Source organism: Plecotus auritus (genome assembly GCF_963455305.1).
Source record: "Plecotus auritus genome assembly, chromosome: 3".
NCBI classification, from domain to species: domain Eukaryota; kingdom Metazoa; phylum Chordata; class Mammalia; order Chiroptera; family Vespertilionidae; genus Plecotus; species Plecotus auritus.
In genome coordinates, this window is record NC_137772.1 from 126,881,646 (window position 1) to 126,901,270 (window position 19,625).

At 40.9% G+C, this 19,625-nt stretch overlaps 1 protein-coding gene across 6 annotated transcripts in view; it reads right to left on the reverse strand.

Annotated features, from left to right (window-relative positions):
* The window catches only part of WASF3 (WASP family member 3), a 191,058-nt gene extending 175,393 nt beyond the window's left edge, over positions 1-15,665 (reverse strand). For 2 of the 6 annotated variants that reach the window (XM_080659112.1, XM_080659108.1), the window contains exon 1: positions 15,512-15,665. The gene's annotated coding sequence lies outside the window, so the exon portion shown is untranslated. Of the gene's footprint in view, positions 1-5,088; positions 5,266-15,511 lie in introns of all 6 variants that reach the window. The other 4 variants (XM_080659115.1, XM_080659114.1, XM_080659109.1 and 1 more) reach the window with 3 other exon arrangements.
* Between the last annotated feature and the right edge of the window lie 3,960 nt (positions 15,666-19,625).

Sequence of the window (19,625 nt, forward strand, 5' to 3'; positions counted from 1 at the left end):
AGGAAGGCCAAGAGACATATGAAAACCTGCTCAAAGTCACTAATCATCAGAGAGATGCAAATCAAAACAACAATGCGGTACCATCTCACACCTGTCAGAATGGCTATTATCAACAAGTCAACAAATGACAAGTGCTGGAGAGGATGCGGAGAAAAAGGAACCTTCGTGCACTGCTGGTGGGAATGCAGACTGGTGCAGCCACTGTGGAGAACAGTATGGAGTTTCCTCAAAAAACTAAAAATGGAACTCCCATTTGACCCAGTGATCCCACTTCTAGGAATATATCCCAAGAAATCAGAAACACCAATCAGAAAGGATACATGCACCCCTATGTTCATAGCAGCACAATTCACCATAGCCAAGATTTGGAAACAGCCTAAGTGTCCATCAGCAGATGAGTGGATTAAAAAGCTGTGGTACATCTATACAATAGAATACTGCGGTAAAAAATAAGGAGTTCTTACCATTTGCAACAACATGGATGGAGATGGAGAGCATTATGCTAAGTGAAATAAGCCAGGCAAAGAAAGATAAATATCACATGATCTCACTCATTTGTGGAATAGAATGAACAACATAAACTGATGAACAAAAATAGATCCAGAGACAGAGAAACATCAATCAGAACGTCAAACCTCAGGGAAGGTAGGGGACAGTGGGGGTAAGGGGGAGAGATCAACCAAAGGACTTATATGCATGCATATAAGCCTAATCAATGGACACAGACAACAGGGGGGTGGGGGCATGAATGGGAGGTGGGGGGTAATGGGGGAATAAGGACACATACGTAATACCTTAATCAATAAAGAAATTAAAAAAAAAAAAAAAGAAAGGTCCCAGGTTCGATTCCAGTCAAGGGCATGTACCTTGGTTGGGGGCAAATCCCCAGTAGGAGGTGTGAAGGAGGCAGCTGATTGATGTTTCTCTCTCATTGATGTTTCTAACTCTCTATCCCTCTCCCTTCCTCTCTGTAAAAAAGCAACAGAATATTTAAAAAAAAAAGAATACAAACTTATAAAGACTATAAGACTTTAATAATACAGAAAAGATCCTCAGGCCTCCAGGCTAAAAGATGAAATAACTTACAAGAACAGAGAATCAGACTGGCATCAACTTAGTAAAACAACATACAGTCCTGACGAGTGTGGCTCAGTTGGTTGGAGCATTATCCCATACACCAAAACCCACAGGTTCGATTCCCAGTGGGGGCACATGCCTAGGTTGCAGGTTTGGTCCTAGTTGGGGAACGTGTAAGAGGCAGCTAATGAATGTTTTCCTCAGTCTCTCCCTCTCTCTCTCCCTTTCTGTCTCTCTAAAAATAAAAATTAAAAAAGAAAAATCAGTAAACATATCCTCGTGAGAATTAAAATAAATAGCAAGACAAAAGTAGAAAATCATTTTTAAGAAACTTAGAAAAGTGAAAACAAGGATTTTATATCTTCAAGCTATCAAAGCCATAAAAAAAAATACTTGAATAAGCAGGCACTCTAAAAACACTTACACATTCACCCTTCCTAAGGATTCTAATCACCTTTCTCAACTCAGCTCAGTATCTGAATTACAAACACAGAAAATTATCTGAATAACTATTTCCTCAGTTTTCCCAAGGATACACAAGTGATATAATTCTAGATGCATAGGAAAGATGTTAATCCGCTACCTTCAATAGATGCATGAGGGCATTAATTCCATTTAAGCACTGGATGACTGAAAAAATTTAAGCAAAAGGGCTAATGAATAAGTAAGCGGTTTATGTATTTAATTGCAGAATTAAAAACAAGACTAGGCTTATGGAAAAAGAACAGTATGTAAACATATTCTGACAAGGCAGAAAAATACAACTAAAATAACAGGAATAGAGAAAAGAGAAAACAAAATCAGTGAGTATTGTATGAGTAATAGGTGAGAACCAAAGGACAGTTGCTGATATTAAAAGGATAGGTTTAAAAGTGGGAAGAGGATTAAAGGCGCTAACGAAGGTATATAAGGGAAATGTAATCACTGAAAAATTTAGTCCTTCCTACATTTCAAAAGAAGTATTTTTTAACTCAAGTAAAACACACCTAATAATAAGCATAGTAAGTATAATACAGATAGTAATTCTAAAATGACAGAAGAGAAAACAAACATATCAGATATAACAATGTGAATGAACTTAACTTGCCTATTTAAAGATTTTCAAACTTGCTTAGAGAGCAAAGTCCAACTCTATGCAGTATATATAGGACATACTTAAAATGCACTCTGATTCAAAAAGGCTAAAAATAAAGGGATGAATAAATACTTATCACGCAAATGGAACAATTAGGTTGCAATCATACCAGACAAAATAAAATTTAAGCAAACAGTACTCAACAGACAAATGCTAAAAGCTCTATTTCACAATGAAAAATAAGTTAATATCTATAAACCAAATAATGGAAACTATAGCCAATCCAAGAATAAATAAATAGAAATTCACTATAAATAAGACACACACACCACTCAGCATGAGAATTCGAGGGGGGGGGGAGGAGGATTAAGTAAAGACATAAATATAACTAATAAGGTTTTTTGAACATATATTGAACACTATACTCTAATAATGAACAAACATTAAAAAATATTCTATATTAAGGCACAAAGAAATCATTAATATAAAACAGAAATGTTGCAACCAATATCCTCTAATTACAATGGGAAAAAAACTATAAATAAAAACATTGGAAACAATATAAATACCCACCAAAGGAGAGATTATACAAAAGAACTGTATAATCACCCAATGAAATATTATACAGCAAAAAGAATGAATGACATGAGTACTTGCAACAACATGGATGAATTTAACAAAATTGTTGAACAAAAGATCTAAACACAAAACCATATGTAATAATGATCTAAATTCAAAATTGGGCAAAACTCATCAATGTTAGAAGTCCACATAAGTTGCCCTTTGAGAGTGGGGTGATCATGACTCATAGGGGACACTGTAATTTCTGGGTGCTAGTTTCACAGGTAAATGCATTTTGTGAAATTTCACCAAGCTCTATATTTCTGATCGGTAGACTTTTCTGTACCAATATCAATAAAATTTACAAAATTAAAAAAAAAACACTAGAAATTAAATACAAAAGTCTTTCCAGCTAAAAATTAAAACTCTTTAATGAAAGGGAATATGTACACAAATCACAAAATTTATAAAAAGTCGGAATAATGAAAATGTTACATATCGGAGTCCCTAGAATAGTTTTAAGTAATAATCAGAAAAAAATTCAGAGCTCTAAACACTCATATCATTTTTTAAGTAAATACCTGAATTATATTCCTAACTCAAAAAGCCAGAAAGAGAACAGAGTAAACCAAAAGAAAAAGTTAGCAATTTAGATACAAGCAGGAATTAATGTTTATAGAGAACAGATCAAATTAATAAAAATCCTAGTTCTTAAAAAACTGAATCCATTTTTTGAGATAACTAGAATACTAGTCAAATTCATAACAGAAAGTATAATAATGGTTGTCAGTCACTGGGCTGGAGAGTTATTATTCAGTGATATAGAATTTCAGTATTGGAAGATGAAAAAGTTCTGGAGAAGAATGTGGTGGTGGTTGTACAACAATGTAAATGTACTTAATACCACAGAACAGTACACTTAAAGTGGTTAATATGGTCAATTTTATATTACTTATTTTTACCACAATAAAAAATACTGAAGTAAACAAAGCACACACAAATTCTATCAAAGAAAAAAGGAGCAAATACACCAATATAAAAAAGATAAGATATGTAAACACTACCCCATAAAAAGGAAGAAAAAAGAACCATACGTTTAATACTGGTAGGGTCTCATGTGATGTTCCCTTTTTCATTCCTAATTTTGGTTACTTGTACATACGAGTTTTTGAAACTTATTTACCTCACCAAATTTATTTATGTCATTGGTCTTTTCAAAAGCTAGCATTGTAGATGTTCTCTAGTGTGGTTTTTTTTTTCTATTTTATTAACTTCTCCTTTTATAATGTCCATGTACTCCCTCTGGGATTAGTTTGCTGGGGTGTTGTTGTCGTTTTTCCTGTCTTTGTGAGATAGATGCTCAGATCACTGAATTTTTTTCAGTCTTTCTTTTTTCCTAACATACATTTAAAGCTATAAACTTTCCTCTCAGTATGACTTTAACTATACCCCACAAATTTGATATACAATATTTTTATATTAACTCTGATGAAACTTTCTCAATTTTTTGAATTCCCACTGTATTATATCTTCTATGACCCATGGTTATTCAGAAAAGATTTGCTAATTTCATTTTGCTATTGATTTAGTTAACTTAAGAGAACACTATTCTGTTTGCTTTCAATCCTCTGAAATATACTGAGACTTGCTTTTGCCCAGAAAGCTGGGTAAAGTCAACCAACATTGGTAAAGAATGTATATTCTGTGGTGGTTAGGGGCAATGTCTAGATAGGCATAGCAAGTTCATTAATTGTGTTGTTCAAATCATATATATACTTACTAAATTTCATTCCATCAGTTACAAAGATAGTGTAAAAAAAACTCCCTCTATGATTATGAATGTATCTATTTCTTTTAAAGCCTGTATTATAATCACTAAAATTACTTTTGGATGATCTAGACACTCTATTATAGAAAACAGAAAGGTGAATAACCAATAAAATACTCTCTACACTAATAAAAATGGCACTAATTATTATCCAAAATGGCTTAATATCACCTCTCAAAAATAAAAAATCACTTTACAGATTTCCTCCATACTCTAACTGGATCATAGCCAATAATTCCAGACAGATCAATTTGTTTTAATTCCTCAGAGATACATTTTACAACTAATTTATGCTGCTTGGCTCCTGGGAAAAGTCAGTAATGCTCTGCAATATATTCTATGGACAAATTACTGAGACTTTCTACAGCCGAATGGTACTTATTTATCCATACCAAAGTTACCTTGATCCTCCTCTCTGGCAAGAGGGCATCACCCCCACCCCTTCAGTGCCCCCTACCCTGTATCCCATTGGGCCTTGATGCCATCTTAGAACCATTCTCCCACAATGCTCCAGAGAGCACTCATTATAATCTGAAATCCACTGTACCTCTCCTCTGTGGTAGAATCTTTGATGATTAGGCAGAGTGTCCGTTTATGTGGTCCTACTAAGAATCCCAAAGCTCAGGTATAGAATGGCCAGGTATAGATTAGGGTCCTCCATTTTCTTGGGTCAGGCTCACATGCCAGTTTAGATCAGGCATCCTCCTGTGCAATCCCAAGGCACCTTTTTTATAAAAAAAAATGTATTTTTTTTTATTGATTTCAGATAGGAAGGGAGAGTGAGATAGAAACATCAATGATGAGAGGGGATCATTGATTGGCTGCCTCCTGCACGGCCCCTACTGGGAATCAAGCCTGCAACCCGAGCATGTGCCCTTGACCAGAATTCAACCTGGGATCCTTCAGTCCACAGGCTGACGCTCTATCCACTGAGCCAAACCAGTTAGGGCCCAAGGCACCTTTTGCTTTTCCACTGGTCACAGAATACCACAGTGATCTTTTTGCTTGTATTCTCAGCTAGTACACTGTTAGCCCCTCGAACACAGGAACCATTTGATTCATCTTGATATCCTCAACATCTAGTACTGCCAAGCATGTGGACACGTGTTCCTTCTACTCTTGGTGTCTCTAATCTATTCTCTACCCAGCATTCCTGTTGATCCTTTTAAAATCTAAATCAAAGGATAAGTCATTTCTCTGCTCAAAACCTTGCAATGGCTTTCCATCTCAAAATAAAATGCAAAGTGCCACTACAGTCTATGGGGCCCTACATGGCCTGGCCCTTTATTACTCTACTAGGGGCCCGGTGCATAAAGATTCGTGCATGGGGGTGGGTCCCTCAGCCCGATCTGCACCATCTCCAATCTGGGAGCCCTCAGGGGAGCCCTCTCCAATCCAGGAGTTTCTGTCTGTCTTTGCAACCATATGAGTGAATTGTCTGAGACCCCAACCCAGTTTGGTTTGTTGCTCACAGAATAATAGAGGAATTTATTTTTCTTTGCTTCATTGGTGGAGGTTTCCTGGAAGTTTTAGGATATCTTCCCTTTAATTTTTCCTAGACACTCTGATTTTGCTTATGTCTCTCACCTTTGCTTTCCCTCCATCCCCCACTGCAATAGTAACTTGCTCCAGGCTCACTTTGCTCTAGTGTCTACCAGAACTACGATTCCCAGCATTCCTGGTGCTCCCCGCACTCTTGGTGCTCCCCGCACTCTTGGTTTTCCCTTCCTGCTCTGTCTCCATCCCACGGCCTCCCGCTGTGCCAAGTCCTCCAAGCCGCCAGCTCTCCCTCTCTGCTCTCCATCTGGCGGCTTGGGGAGCCAAGTGCCCCAAGCCACTCCACTCTCCACTGGCTCTCCCGCTCTGCTCTCCACCTGGCACCTGTGTATGCAAATTAACCCGCCATCTTTGTTGGGTTAATTTGCATACTCACTCCTGATTGGCTGGTGGGCATAAAGGAGGTACAGTCAATTTATATGTTTCTCTTTTATTATATAGGATGATCACACACACACACACACTCATATTGTCCTCCTTATACCCCAAAGGCCTTTGCACTTGCTGTTCCTTCCCCCATAAAGGCTCTTTCCCAAAATATTTGCCTGACTGGCTCTCCTTCACCTTTACTCACACTGCTACTCAAATGTCACCTCAGAAATGCCTTCCCTGCCCACACTTGTCAAAAATAGCAGTCCCTGGCATTCTCTTCCCTTGATTGCTCTATTTTCTTTATAGCCATTACAACATATGACATATATTAATGTTGTTTATTTATCATCTTTCTCCCCCACTAGAATGTGATCTCCATAAGAAAAGGCTGAAATTCACCATCTAGAGCACAGGTCAGGATTTTTTTCTATGAAGGGTCAAATAACTATTTTATACTTTGCAGGTTAGACAGTCCCTGACCCAACCATTTAACTCTACTCAGTGATGCCTTGCAGTAGGAAGGCAGCCACAGACAATATATGAATGAATGGGCATTCTGTGTTCCAACACAATTTTCTTTATAAAATCATGCAAAAGTCAAGATGTGGCCACAGGCCTTGTTCTAGAAGTTCACCAGCCCTTGTTCTAGAACAAGCTTGGCACACAGTACATTAACTGAATTAATCAATCACGTCTCTGTTCCTAGTCTCAAAGCTACCTTTAACTGGCAACATAAAATACCAGCACTCCAAGTTCATCAGAAAAAAGTAATTCAAACTAGCTAGCTTTTATATATCTTTTACCAAAAAATCCATTTGATATTAATTATATTCCTGAATGGCTGAAGAATATGCAATTCTTGTCACAAGAAAGTACATAAACAGTGCTAGTTTGACCCTCTGCAGATAATTTTTAAGATGTATTTAACTTCATATCAGGACATTACAATAATCAGTCTTATTAGGACCACTGTTCTAGGTGTTGTAATAATGTCACTGAGCACATCACCCACTACAGTTTTCAATGTAACCCAATAGAAGCCCCAAATGTGAAGTCATAGAACATATTAAGGAATAGAAACTAGTGTGTTTGTTATGGATGTTGGTGAAAATGACAATGCAGAGTCCCTTTCAGTTTGGCCATCGGGACATTCGGCCAAGTTCCTATCAGCCTGTGGCAGACTGGTTATGTACCTGTTATCCATACGCTCTCTTCTCCGGGTTTCACAGCTAGACTACATTTTTTAGCCTAAAGTAAGTTAAGTGAGACCATGTCTGGGTACAGCCAGTGGCCCATAGAACCTCTCACAGGCCCTGGCCAGTTTGGCTCAGTGGATAGAGCATCAGCCCACAGACTGAAGGATCCCAGGTTCGATTCTAGTCAAGGGCACATGCCTGGTTTGCAGGCCCGATCCCAGCCCCAATCCGGGTGTGTGTGGGAGGCAACAATCAGTGTGTTTCTTTCACATCGATGTTTCTCTCTGTGTATCTCTTCCCCATCCTTTCCATTCTCTCTAAAAAATCAATGGAAAAATATCCTTGGGTGAAAATTAGCAACAAAAAACAGGACTTTGCTCTCTTTCCCTACCCACCAGGTCACCTGGGCAGGTTCCCCCTTCCTATAGGAGGTTGATTCACAAGGTTAAAAAATAGCCTGACTACCTGAAGGACCCTGTGGAAGATCACCCCACCAGAACCCCAACACTGAACTTCAATGTGGGTGAGAAATAGATGTTTCTTGTGCTAAGTCACTAGAATCTTTAATTTAATAAAGTTAGCCCACTACATGTAAAACACTGACCTGACAGGCTGCAGCGTCATTGAAAGTACAAGTTTATTCTTTTAATTCCTAATCCCCGTATGATTTTGATTCTCATTATTTATATTCAGCTTTATTATTATGAGTATTTCCATAAACTAATTCAAATCTTTATTTAATGAAGGACGAGATATAAGCCTTCACTGTTTGTGTTCAATAAAATCATAAGCAACTGGAATATAAAAATTTGGAGAAAGTACATATTCCACCTAAGCAAAACTATTTGTAACTGTCACTGATACACAGTTGATCTAAGTTATATTGGTGTCCAAAAGAGAAAGAACCAATCTGAATGTTAAAATGCATGGCAATATATTTCATCTCAATGAAATATAATAATCATTGGAAACCAAGTAGTCTAAGAAATGAAACCACCAATTTCTAAATTCCTGTCTAGCAAGACTATGTAACCATAAATGTAGCTTAAAAGAAATTTTCTGTTCTAAACCCTCTAATGTCTAATCCCTATACAATTTTTTCAAATGATGTCCTGAGGTTTTGTTGTTTCCATAATTTTTTTAAAAGAGTTAAGTATAGAGGGAACTGGCCGTGTCAGAAATGGAAGACGTGTTTAATTAGCCTATGTAACACAATGAACAAACAGCACAGAAGCTATGAAAAATTTAATTATGGCTCAGGCTCAGGTACAAACTTCATTATCACTGATAAGCCTTGTAACCATTCAAAATTATAATGCCAACTTTTAAAAAGGAATACATCTTAATAATCTTCCTCCCTGGGAAATCTCAAAGAATGATTCACATTTTGGTAACACCTTTGGGAACAATGGTGTTTGCAAGTGTACAATTAAAATCTGAAGAGGTGACTGGGAAATTTGAGCATTTCTGTATATTTCTGATTTTTAAATAAAAAAAAACAGGATAATTAATTCTAAAAGATGTTAAAAAAAGGGGGGGGGGACAAATACTATGGAAAACCAAGAACCAAGATATGCTTTAAATTCTACAGGGTTGATTACAGAACGAAATGTATTACAATTCCCCCAAATAAATTAAGATCTTACTTTTGAAGAATGGAAAGTATGTTCCTCCTCACTCTCAGCTATGTAACAGCCTCTCTCAGAATGGACAACGTAAGTATAAGTTGCTCTTTCTCTGGTTAATGTCATCCATCAAATTGGACTAGATACTTTTCTCCTTGTGTTTAGACACTGTTTCTTCCATGTACCACAAGGAGCAATTTAAATCCATGAGTCTCTCCATAAGCATTAATTCTAAACTGAGGAAAGAATATGGCCCAGCAAAGAGTTACAAAGCCAATTCAGAACCGAAACGCCAAGGTAATACCCTAACACAGGATTACATAATAAAACAGTCAAAAAACAAAAACAAATGTGTCACATACATATTTGGACAGCTGAAAAAAGTAACTGATATTAGTAGGGCAAAATGACTCAGACCACTTCCTAAATTATATAGTAGTGATAGTGTTGGACTTATTATATGTTCATGAATCAACACATACAACATATTCAATGAAAAAATATTTGTTGGGGATCGACTACGTGCAAAGAACATACCATTTCATCCATTTAACTGATAAAATATGGCCACCTGGATTCTAGTTCACAATCACACCCATATTTTATATTACAATATAATTTCACTGAACAGTTCATGTGCACAAAGTGGATAACAGCACTCAATGAGAGGCTGCTGTGAGCGAAACTAAAATGGCACTGCTGCAGCATGGCAATAAAATCTCCAACATGCACTAAGCACAACATTTAAAAATCCAACATGGCTGTCAATTGTAGAAAAAGGAAGTACTCAAGAACGACTAAAAAGAAACATAAAGTAAAAACTAAAAGAAATAAAAAAAGTTAAAATACATAAAACACTGAAAAAGTTCAAGAATACAATAACAACAAAAGATATCTTTAGATCAATTTCAAGACCATTGTTCCAAGAAATCAGAGGGCACCCTAAGAACAGGCCCAAGGAAAAATTTCACAAGTAAAGAATTGAGAAATGATCCCAGATGCTGAGCTGAGAGTCAAGGCCTAGTAACATGAGAAAATGCCCTGGATATTTGGAATGTTTAAAATTTAAAGAAAAAAAAAAGTGAACAAAAGAGCTCACCTCAAAGAAAAGAGACACAGGTCCAGGGAAGAAGAAACAGAACAGGGCTGGCTCCAGAGAGTAAGAGTAAAACCTGAGTGTGGGAAAATATTCTAATCTAAAGACATCTATTAAGATATGAGGACCGGCTCTGATAGAAAAACAAACCAACAAAACTGGCCTAAGGTGAGAACAGAACAAAGAACAGGACAGCCAACAAGGAGTCACAGATACACCTCCAAAGGACACCAGGACCTAGAAAAAGGCAAGGCCATGCCCAGAGGACCCTACTCTCAGAAGGACCAGCCAGTCCCAAGAAAAGCATGCCTGCCCTGAAAAAGGAAGGAAATATACATCTTTAAAACTAACTTTTAATAAGAAAATAAAGTCATTATAAAAAAAATTAACAAGTTTTAGAAAAAACTGCCTGGCTGGCTACACACACACACACACACACACACACACACACACTCCCTGAAGCCATTCACTTTTTTAAAAATTTATCTTTATTGTTGAAAGTATTACAGATGAACACCATTCACTCTTTAATTCGCAGCCATAAGGCTCCCCTGAGACTCTTCTTGCCAAAATCAGTAATTATATTCTAGGACTAACCCCAACGGAAACTTTGAAAGCACTATTCCATTGGATAGAACATCCTCTCCCTTTGGATTCTTTAATATGCCCAAATCCCTCCATTTAAAAAATATAAATAAAAAGTTCCCCTTAACCCAACTTCCTACAGCACCACCACCACACTTCTTGAATTGTTCACACGCACTGGCCCCACTTCACTATTAAACCCTCTTACAAACTGGACATCTCGCTCTAATCCCCATCACTGTGCTGCCATTGCCATCATCTATATTACTAATGACCTCCTGACTGTTAACATCCCTCCTTACTGAGGTTCTCCTGGACCATGGCTTCCAAGACACCATTTATATGGCTCCATCCTTCTTAGGCTCAGTTTGGGAACCTACTGTCCTACCTATCGTTCACACACAAGAGTTCCTCAATCACATTCTACATCACTCCTTTTCTCACTCTCAATGCTTCTTGAATAACCTCCTCTCCCCCAACAGCCTCCATTAACAAACAAACAAAGGCAGAGGTTCTAGACACCAGAACACCATTAGTGTCTCAGGGCAAAAGAAATGGCTACTGAGTAATGGAATCATTACATAAGTTCAAATAACGTAAGCATTTATATCCTAACAAGTTAATACCCATTTGGAAAAAAAGACACTTTAATTGAGAGAAAAAAATGAGCGTTTTTCATATAAGCATAACCAATGGATATAAGACACTGGGGGCGGGGGCAGGTAAAGGCATGTATGGGGGGTAGGGGAGGCCAGAGGGGGGAGGTCAATGGGGGAAAAAAAAGGAGATATATGTACTACTATTTGTAATACTTTAAACAATAAAAAAATGAGCGTTTTTATTTCATTTTTAATAAAGTATTCACTAATGGTATATATACATGTGTTGAGCACCTCACAATTTCTCAGACTGGTATCACTGCCTTCATTTCCTGTTCCACACTGATTCCCACACACGCAACGGGAACCACTGAAAACCCAGCTTACAAAGACAACATCATCGAAAGGAACATAGTACAACCTATTGGAGAAACTGCTAACTACTCTGAACTAGTAGTTCCCACAGGGTTGGACGGATGTTACACAGTGCTGGGTTTCCTTCAACAATTTAACATCCTGCATTATCCCTGTGAGCTCACTGTAGCACCTCGGAAAATAATTTAGGAACTATGGTGCTAAGAACTCTCAAATGTCTGCCCAGTCCAGATGCCAACTGAACACTTTGTCCCTTTAAGGATTGCACCTTAAAGCAATCCTCTTTCCCCGCAAATGGCTGCTGCTCCCACTAGTTACTTCTCCTGTCTCCTTCCTGCCACTTCCCCATCCTTGCCACCAAACTAAACTTTGTTTTCAGTTGCTCCAATGTACCATGAACAATCCTTTGTCCACTCTTCTCTACCCAGATTCTAACCAATTCCTTTTCTCAGACCTCTCTGGGAAGCTTTTCAAATCTCTCTGAATAGTCCCTACGCTGGGTCTGGAGTCATCCTCCGAGCTCGTGTGGCTGGCCCCCTTCAGAGCACTTAGCATACACTGCTTTGTAGTCAATGGTTAAATCTTGTCCAAGTACAGAGCTGAACAGAAAGCTCATCTAGGTGGACAGAGGTATCTGCCTTGTTTATCTCGGCATCCCCAGAACATATGATAAACTCCGGAGTCTCCTGAATAAACAAAGCAAGTGAATGAATGGATTAGGTCACTCAAGTGATGCTCCCCTGTCCCTCACCACTTACAGACTCTATGGCAGCACTCACTGCACTGCACAGACTATGAACATCTTAAAAGCTCTCATCTCTTACTCCCGCAACCCCAGTATTAAACTAGTGCCTGGTACTTGACAGGAAATCACTAAATAGCTTCTGAATAAAAATGGTTACCAAAAAAATTCTAGAAGGCTACACCCACTGTATTAAGTGTGGCTACCTCTGGAGAAAGAAACAAGACTAGGGCAACAATAAGAAGAGAAAGAGGGAACTGAGACTTTTTAGTCCATGTATCACAAGTGATATTAAACTTATTTTATAATATGCATTACTTATGTATTACTGGGATACAATATTCCTATATCACAAGCATAAGTTTAAGTAATGGGTAAAATAAATAAACAGCCCTGAAGAATGCATTTGGTTCTAAATTCCCAAGAGCATGTCCCAAGAAAACCTGACTTTAAAGAGGAATACAGGGTACCTAGAAAAAAAAAAGATTGAAAAAGAAGCTGAGCATTTAAGTGAAGGTCTGCATGGCATATGGATGGAGACACTCCCAAGAAAATATAAGGAATGATAACACCACATGAGGGGGAAAAAATCTGTGAATCTTCTTCAAAGACAGTTCTTGGAACTCTAAAAGAAGACCACTAGTACTGGCCCACTAGTATAGAAAATTCTCTCAGGGCCGAAACCGGTTTGGCTCAGTGGATAGAGCATCCGCCTGCGGACTGAAGGGTCCCGGGTTCGATTCCGGTCAAGGGCATGTACTTTGGTTGCGGGCACATCCCCAGTGGGAGGTGTGCAGGAGGCAGCTGATCGCGATGTTTCTAGCTCTCTATCCCTCTCCCTTCCTCTCTGTGAAATATCAATAAAATATATTTAAAAAAAAAAAAAGAAAAAAGAAAATTCTCTCAGTACTTACAATGGCAATTGTTTTAATAAAAACATTCCAATAACCAAAAGGATATTTGCTACATGCAGGTTCCCAGGGTAAGTATAAAGTATGTCTACACAGACACAGTAAGAATACAGAGAGGAGGCTACAGTGTTGGCATGACCACTTAGCAAAGTGTGTTCCAACTTTATTTTCAGGATTTAAAAAAAATATAGTGTAGCACATTACTGGCTATTAGGTCCTAAATTTTAAACAAACAGATAAAACAATGCTATAAAGCAACTCATGTCAGCAACTGGAAGTGAAAGAACAACTTTTATATGTATATAGTTCTAGAACAAGCTTCTTTTCACTGTTGAACAGTGAATACAGGTCAGACAGTAAATATATACTCAATCAAACTTTCCATTCTAATGAGCTTTCAACATCTGAAAAGACACAACTTTCATGAATATAAATTAAGATCTTTAAAAATGAAGAAAAAATGAGTACTACACAGACACTATTGGGAAGGAGACCAGACACAGTAAGAACTGCCTATGGGAAAGGTCAAACCCAGCTTTCTTTTGTTTAACCTATCAAGTAAATAAAAGAACTAGCTTTGAAGAATCACTACACTGTTTCACAACCAGAAAAGAAAAGCTGAGTAAAGCATATACAAAAGAAGCAACCAACTTTCAATAGAATTTGCCTTAGAGGCAATAGAAAAATAAGTCAATTAAAACACTTTGAACTTAGCCTTAATAAAGAAGCAGACATTTTAAGTTCTCGACAAACCTAAGTGTAAAGATGCAAAATATTTCAAATGGCTAGACCCTTCCCCTTAAAATTATGGACCCCAATCTTACATTAAAATTTCATAGCCATTATGCATTTGATTGGGATAGCTTCAAAGCAAAACTGGCTTTTAATTTTGTTTCTAAAAATTCAAAAATTATTGCTGGCAGTAACTGCGGTTTTTTTTAAATTAATCTCCAGGTAAGAAAGAATCCCTATGCCGCCCAATGGCATGTAAGAAAATAAGATGCTCCTATTCATCCCCACGCCCATAGCCTAGTTTCTTAATAATTAAGAACTCTGCTCTCCACTCTGCTCTAGCAGAGGCCAGCCCAAGAAATCGCCGTTGCCCGTGTGCCACAGGCGGAAAGAAAAAGGTTTTCCACCAGCTGAATCTGCCTCGCGGAGGAGGCTGAGAGCCCGGCGCCGCGGCCCCCGCGGCCGCCGCCGCCGCGCAGCAAAGTCTCCCGAGGAGGATCCCTGCAGGCGAAGCTCTGGGAAGCGCAGCCCTCTCCCCAGCCCCGCCACGCGCCCCTCGCCGGTGCCCGACCCCTTCCCTGCGCTCGGAAAGCCAAGCCTGGCTGCTAAGGCCGGGAGCTTCGCGGGCCCGCAGCCCCGGAGAAGGGGGCACCGGGCGCGGGGAGGGCGACAGCGGGGATTGAGAGCACCGGACCCAGAGGCAGGGGGTACCCGGGGTTGTGCCAGATGCCGGCGAGGGTGCGCGGAACTGGGAGAGATGTGAAGGTCCCAGACGCGGGCAGCCGGGCGTCGTGCGTGGAGCGTAAGCGGAGGCCCCAGCGCCACCTGCAGCCGGGTAGCGGGCACCGGGCAACGCCAGGGCCGGAGGGCCAGGGGGGCGGGGGGACGCGCGTGAAAACGGCCGCCGGGCCGTGGCGCGACGGCAGGAAGCCGCGGCCGGCGCAGGAGCCGGTTAGAAGGATGCAGCCGGGCTGCCGAGCAAGGCGCGGGGCTGCGCCGCGGCCCGCCGTGGGCCCGCCGCCCGCCCGAGCGCGCCCGGCGCGATGCAGCAACTTCACTTGGCCGCGGGGCTGCGGCGTCCGGCCCGCGCCCGCCATCCCCCGGGGCAGCCGCGCGGCTCGGAGCCAAGCGGGAAAGGGGCCAGGACCGGGCAACCCGGGCGGCCGCAGCTCGCACTCACCAGTCCGCGGTGCCGCCGCCGGAGCCGGGGCTGCACTCCGAGCTCCATGGTCCCGCCGCGCCGGGGCTGTCCGGCGCCCCCGTGCCGCACTACACCGCACGCAGCGGCGCCAGCGACGCCGCCTCCGGCCCGGCCACGGCCGCGGCCACGCCCCCTCCCGGCGGGGGGCCCGGCCGGATCTGGAGGGGGGCTCAGCCCCGGCTCAGCCAACCAAGGCCGGCTGACCAGTCCGCTTCACCAGGATTGGCGAGCCCCTCGGCCAATGGGGAGGCGGCAGGGGCGCGGAGCCTCGGCGCCGAGGGGCGGAGGGTTGCGGTGAAGGTGGCTCTGCCTTCGTCCTCCGCCCTGGCGCGGGATGGGGTTTTGGCCGATGTCCTTTCCAGAGTGGGAGGTAGGTCTACTTTGGGCCGAGTTTATTGTAGGGGCTATTACATCACCTCTGTTTACGACGTACCACCCCCTTGCAGTGCCTTTGAGTTTCCACCCATACCCTAACCTTACCTGGGTTTGGGGGGTCCCCTGGAAACAGCTCTCTCAACCTGCATGTTGTCAGGCAACCCTGAGAGCATTATAGCCCTGTCATGGGTTCTCAAGCCTATTAACATTCTATCCACAAAATCTTCTCATCTCCCGCTACAGATTCTTTCCTTTTTATTCATACTGTCTCCAGTCTCCCTTCACCTGGGATGTGAGAAAATTCACAATATATCTATTAAACATGGGATGTCCCTGAAACTACCAATCTAAATCCGTCGCAATGGAACCTAGCCAGATGATATTTGATGACTCAGACGGAAACTTAAGAAAAGAAGGAAGAGGAAGGAAAGGAAAAGGAAGGAAAGAAAACAGGTCCTGAAGAAAAGGGGTTTAAAGACATCAAATAGAAATGTTATCTTTGTTTTCGTTGCATGCCTTTATTCTTTTGATTTATGAATAATATCACTACATTGAAAAACTTACAGATATAAAAGAAGTTCCAGTCCCAATAAAAAGTCCAAGAAAAACTTATTAAGGGTGTTTTCCTCTTGTCTTTACAGACCTGTGATAACTGTCTTGTCTCTTCCAGTTAGTAACAGGCAGCAACTACCAGCTAGGAAAAAGAACAGCAGCCTGGCTGGTGTGGCTCAGTGATTGAACATAGACCTATGAACCAGGAGGTCACTGTTTGATTCTGGTCAGGGCACATGCCCAGGTTGCGGGCTCAATCCCCAGTGCTAGATCCCCAGGTCCCCAGTAGGAGGCATGCAGGAGGCAGCCGATTAATGATTTTCATCATTAATGTTTCTATCTCTCTCCCTCTCCCTCTCTGAAATCAATAAAAATATATTAAAAAAAAAAAAAGAAGAATAGAAACCGTACACAGGATGGCAGCTGGCAGGACAGAGGTGAGGAAGAGGAAGTGAGTGAGTGAGGGTATGAAAGGAGAGTGTGTGGATGTGCGTGGTGTGTGTGTGAGTGAGTGAGGGAAAGTTAAATCGCGCAGGAGCAGCAGGGGCTGGCAGACAGGCTCTTCTTGACAAGGAGAGACTACCACCGCTGCGGGCACTCCCCGGACAGTGGGACTCCAGCACGGAGCCCACGCCATCTTGAAGGGGAGAACGGCCTTTTTTAGGAACTCATCAACACCACCAACCAGACAGGCCTTGGAACTGCTCTGCGACCCATCAGCCACTCCAGCGAAAATCCTGCTACCCCAGCTGTAGACCCGCGGACCCTGGGACCTCCACCTCCAAAGGTGCACTGCTCAGCAGCACAAGACACCCATGAAAAACACACTTGGTGTCAAAACAAGCCAAAGGAAAATCGTTTGGGCAAAAAATGAAAAAGGATTCCAAGTCAAATTTATAGAAAAGATTCCTTTATTAACTTTTAACTTTTAAAAGATTCCTTTATTCCTTTATTAACTCAGCAGCACAAGACACCCATGAAAAACACACTTGGTGTCAAAACAAGCCAAAGGAAAATCGTTTGGGCAAAAAATGAAAAAGGATTCCAAGTCAAATTTATAGAAAAGATTCCTTTATTAACTTTTGGTTGAGAATATGTTTGTATATTTTCAGAAAACACCTCTAACACCATGTGGATTCCTGCAACAGAGAGGAGTTGACAGGACTGCTCCAGCCATGAAGACAGAAGAGAAACAGTCCAGAGATGGAAGACGCTGACGACGCCTTGCCATACTAGCAGTCAGCAGCTGTGCGTCACTGCAGGTTGCCCAGGACCAAACCAAAGAGGGTCGGACCTGCATTACCATCATTTGTCCACCATCCAGAACTGAAATATAATTGCTGACATGTACACATAAGGAACTGTTTGACATTGAAATTGGGACTCAAAAGAACTGTTGGCCCAGAAAGAAACTCACTTCAGACTGATTCATTTGCCTCTCAGCATAAACATTATTGCTTGTCTCATTTTCGGTTCTTATAAGTGTATTTCTAGTATCACATGATCTCACTCATCTAGGGGAAATAATGAACAACATAAACTGATGAACAAAAACAGACCCGGAGACAGGGAAGCATCGATCAGACTGTCAAACCTCAGAGGGAAGGTAGGGGAGGGGAGGGGTAAGGGGGAGAGATCAACCAAAGGACTTGTATGCATGCATATAAGCCTAACCAGTGGTCACGGACAACAGGGGGTGGGGACATGAGTGGGGAGGAGTTTGGGAGGGGAATGGGGGGATGAGCACAAATATGTGATACCTTAATCAATAAAGAAATTAATTAAAAAATAATTAAAAAAAGAATAGCAGTTAATAACAATTTTAGCAACGTTGACAGCATCAGAACACAGAATAAAAATCATGCACCCCTCTTATCTTTTTTTTTTTTTTTTTCAGAGAGAGAGGAAGGGAAAGGGAGTGAAAGAGAAACATGATGTGATGTGACAGAAACATAAATTGGCAGTGTTCAGCACACACCCTACCAGGGATCCAACCCACAATCCCAGGCTTGTAGCCTGACCAGGAATTGAACCAGTAACTTTTCAGTACAAGGGACAATGCCTAACCAATTGAGCCACACCAGCTAGGGCCGTGCACCCCTCTTTATGTGTAATTTATTTACTCGTGTTCTGTTTTAAGATGATATATACTTCGTTTCCATATCATGTCAATATGAAATATATTAGTAATTAATAAGGTAAACAGGATCTTAGTGAATTATTATAGTGCTCTGTATTTGAAATATTGATACTAAAATGACATATTTCTGCTGAAGTGGCATTAAAATTGAAATTACTTTCCTTCATTTTATTTTCACTTAGCCAAGAGAATAGCTTCCATGTCTATATTTAGGTCATTGATTTAGAGCTCAAAAATATGAAGGTATTAGGATACCAGAGTGTGTTTTCAGGGTTGGTAATCACATTTCCCTTTCTCCTCCCTGCTTCAGTGACCCTGCCTTATATGAACTGCTGCTACATTTAGTTCACCCACTATTGGCCCTTAATGGTACTGTCCTGAACTGTTCCATATAGATCAGTCTTATCTCTAATGAGATGGTAACTTCCAGTCCTTATTTTATATTCCTGTGTCCTCCCCCTCCATAATGCCTGGTACAGTGCTGAACATGTAGTAAATATAATTCTATCCTTCTATGTCCATAATATAAAATTTTTCAAATACAGGGCTTATGTGAACCAGTCCTTTAAATAAAAGTTACTCAGAGTAGTCTTGTTAGGGGCTAGCTAGTGCTTGAAAATGTTGCCAAATCAGGGAGTGAATTGATTGTAGCAGAAACCTGACTGAAATGCTTACCAAAGAGAGGGTGTTTCTTATCACAAAACAAGAAATCTGGAGACAGCCCTGGGGCTTCTGCAATATTTCCCTGCTGTCAATGTATCTCAGGCTCCTACTCTTTGGCTCTACTGTCCTTGACCTGTGACTTTGTCTTTCTCCTCGCAAGATAACTGCTCCCATTCTGGGAACTGTGTCACATTGTGGAAAATGGTCGGGGATGGGCAAAGGGCAAAAGATCAAAGAGGTAAATGCCAACTGAGTCTTCCCCTTTACAATCTTTCCAGGAATCCCCAACCAGCATCTTCTGCTTGCTTTTGATTGGGTAGGCCCTGCCATACTGACCACCCCTAAGTGCAGGAGAACCTGAAA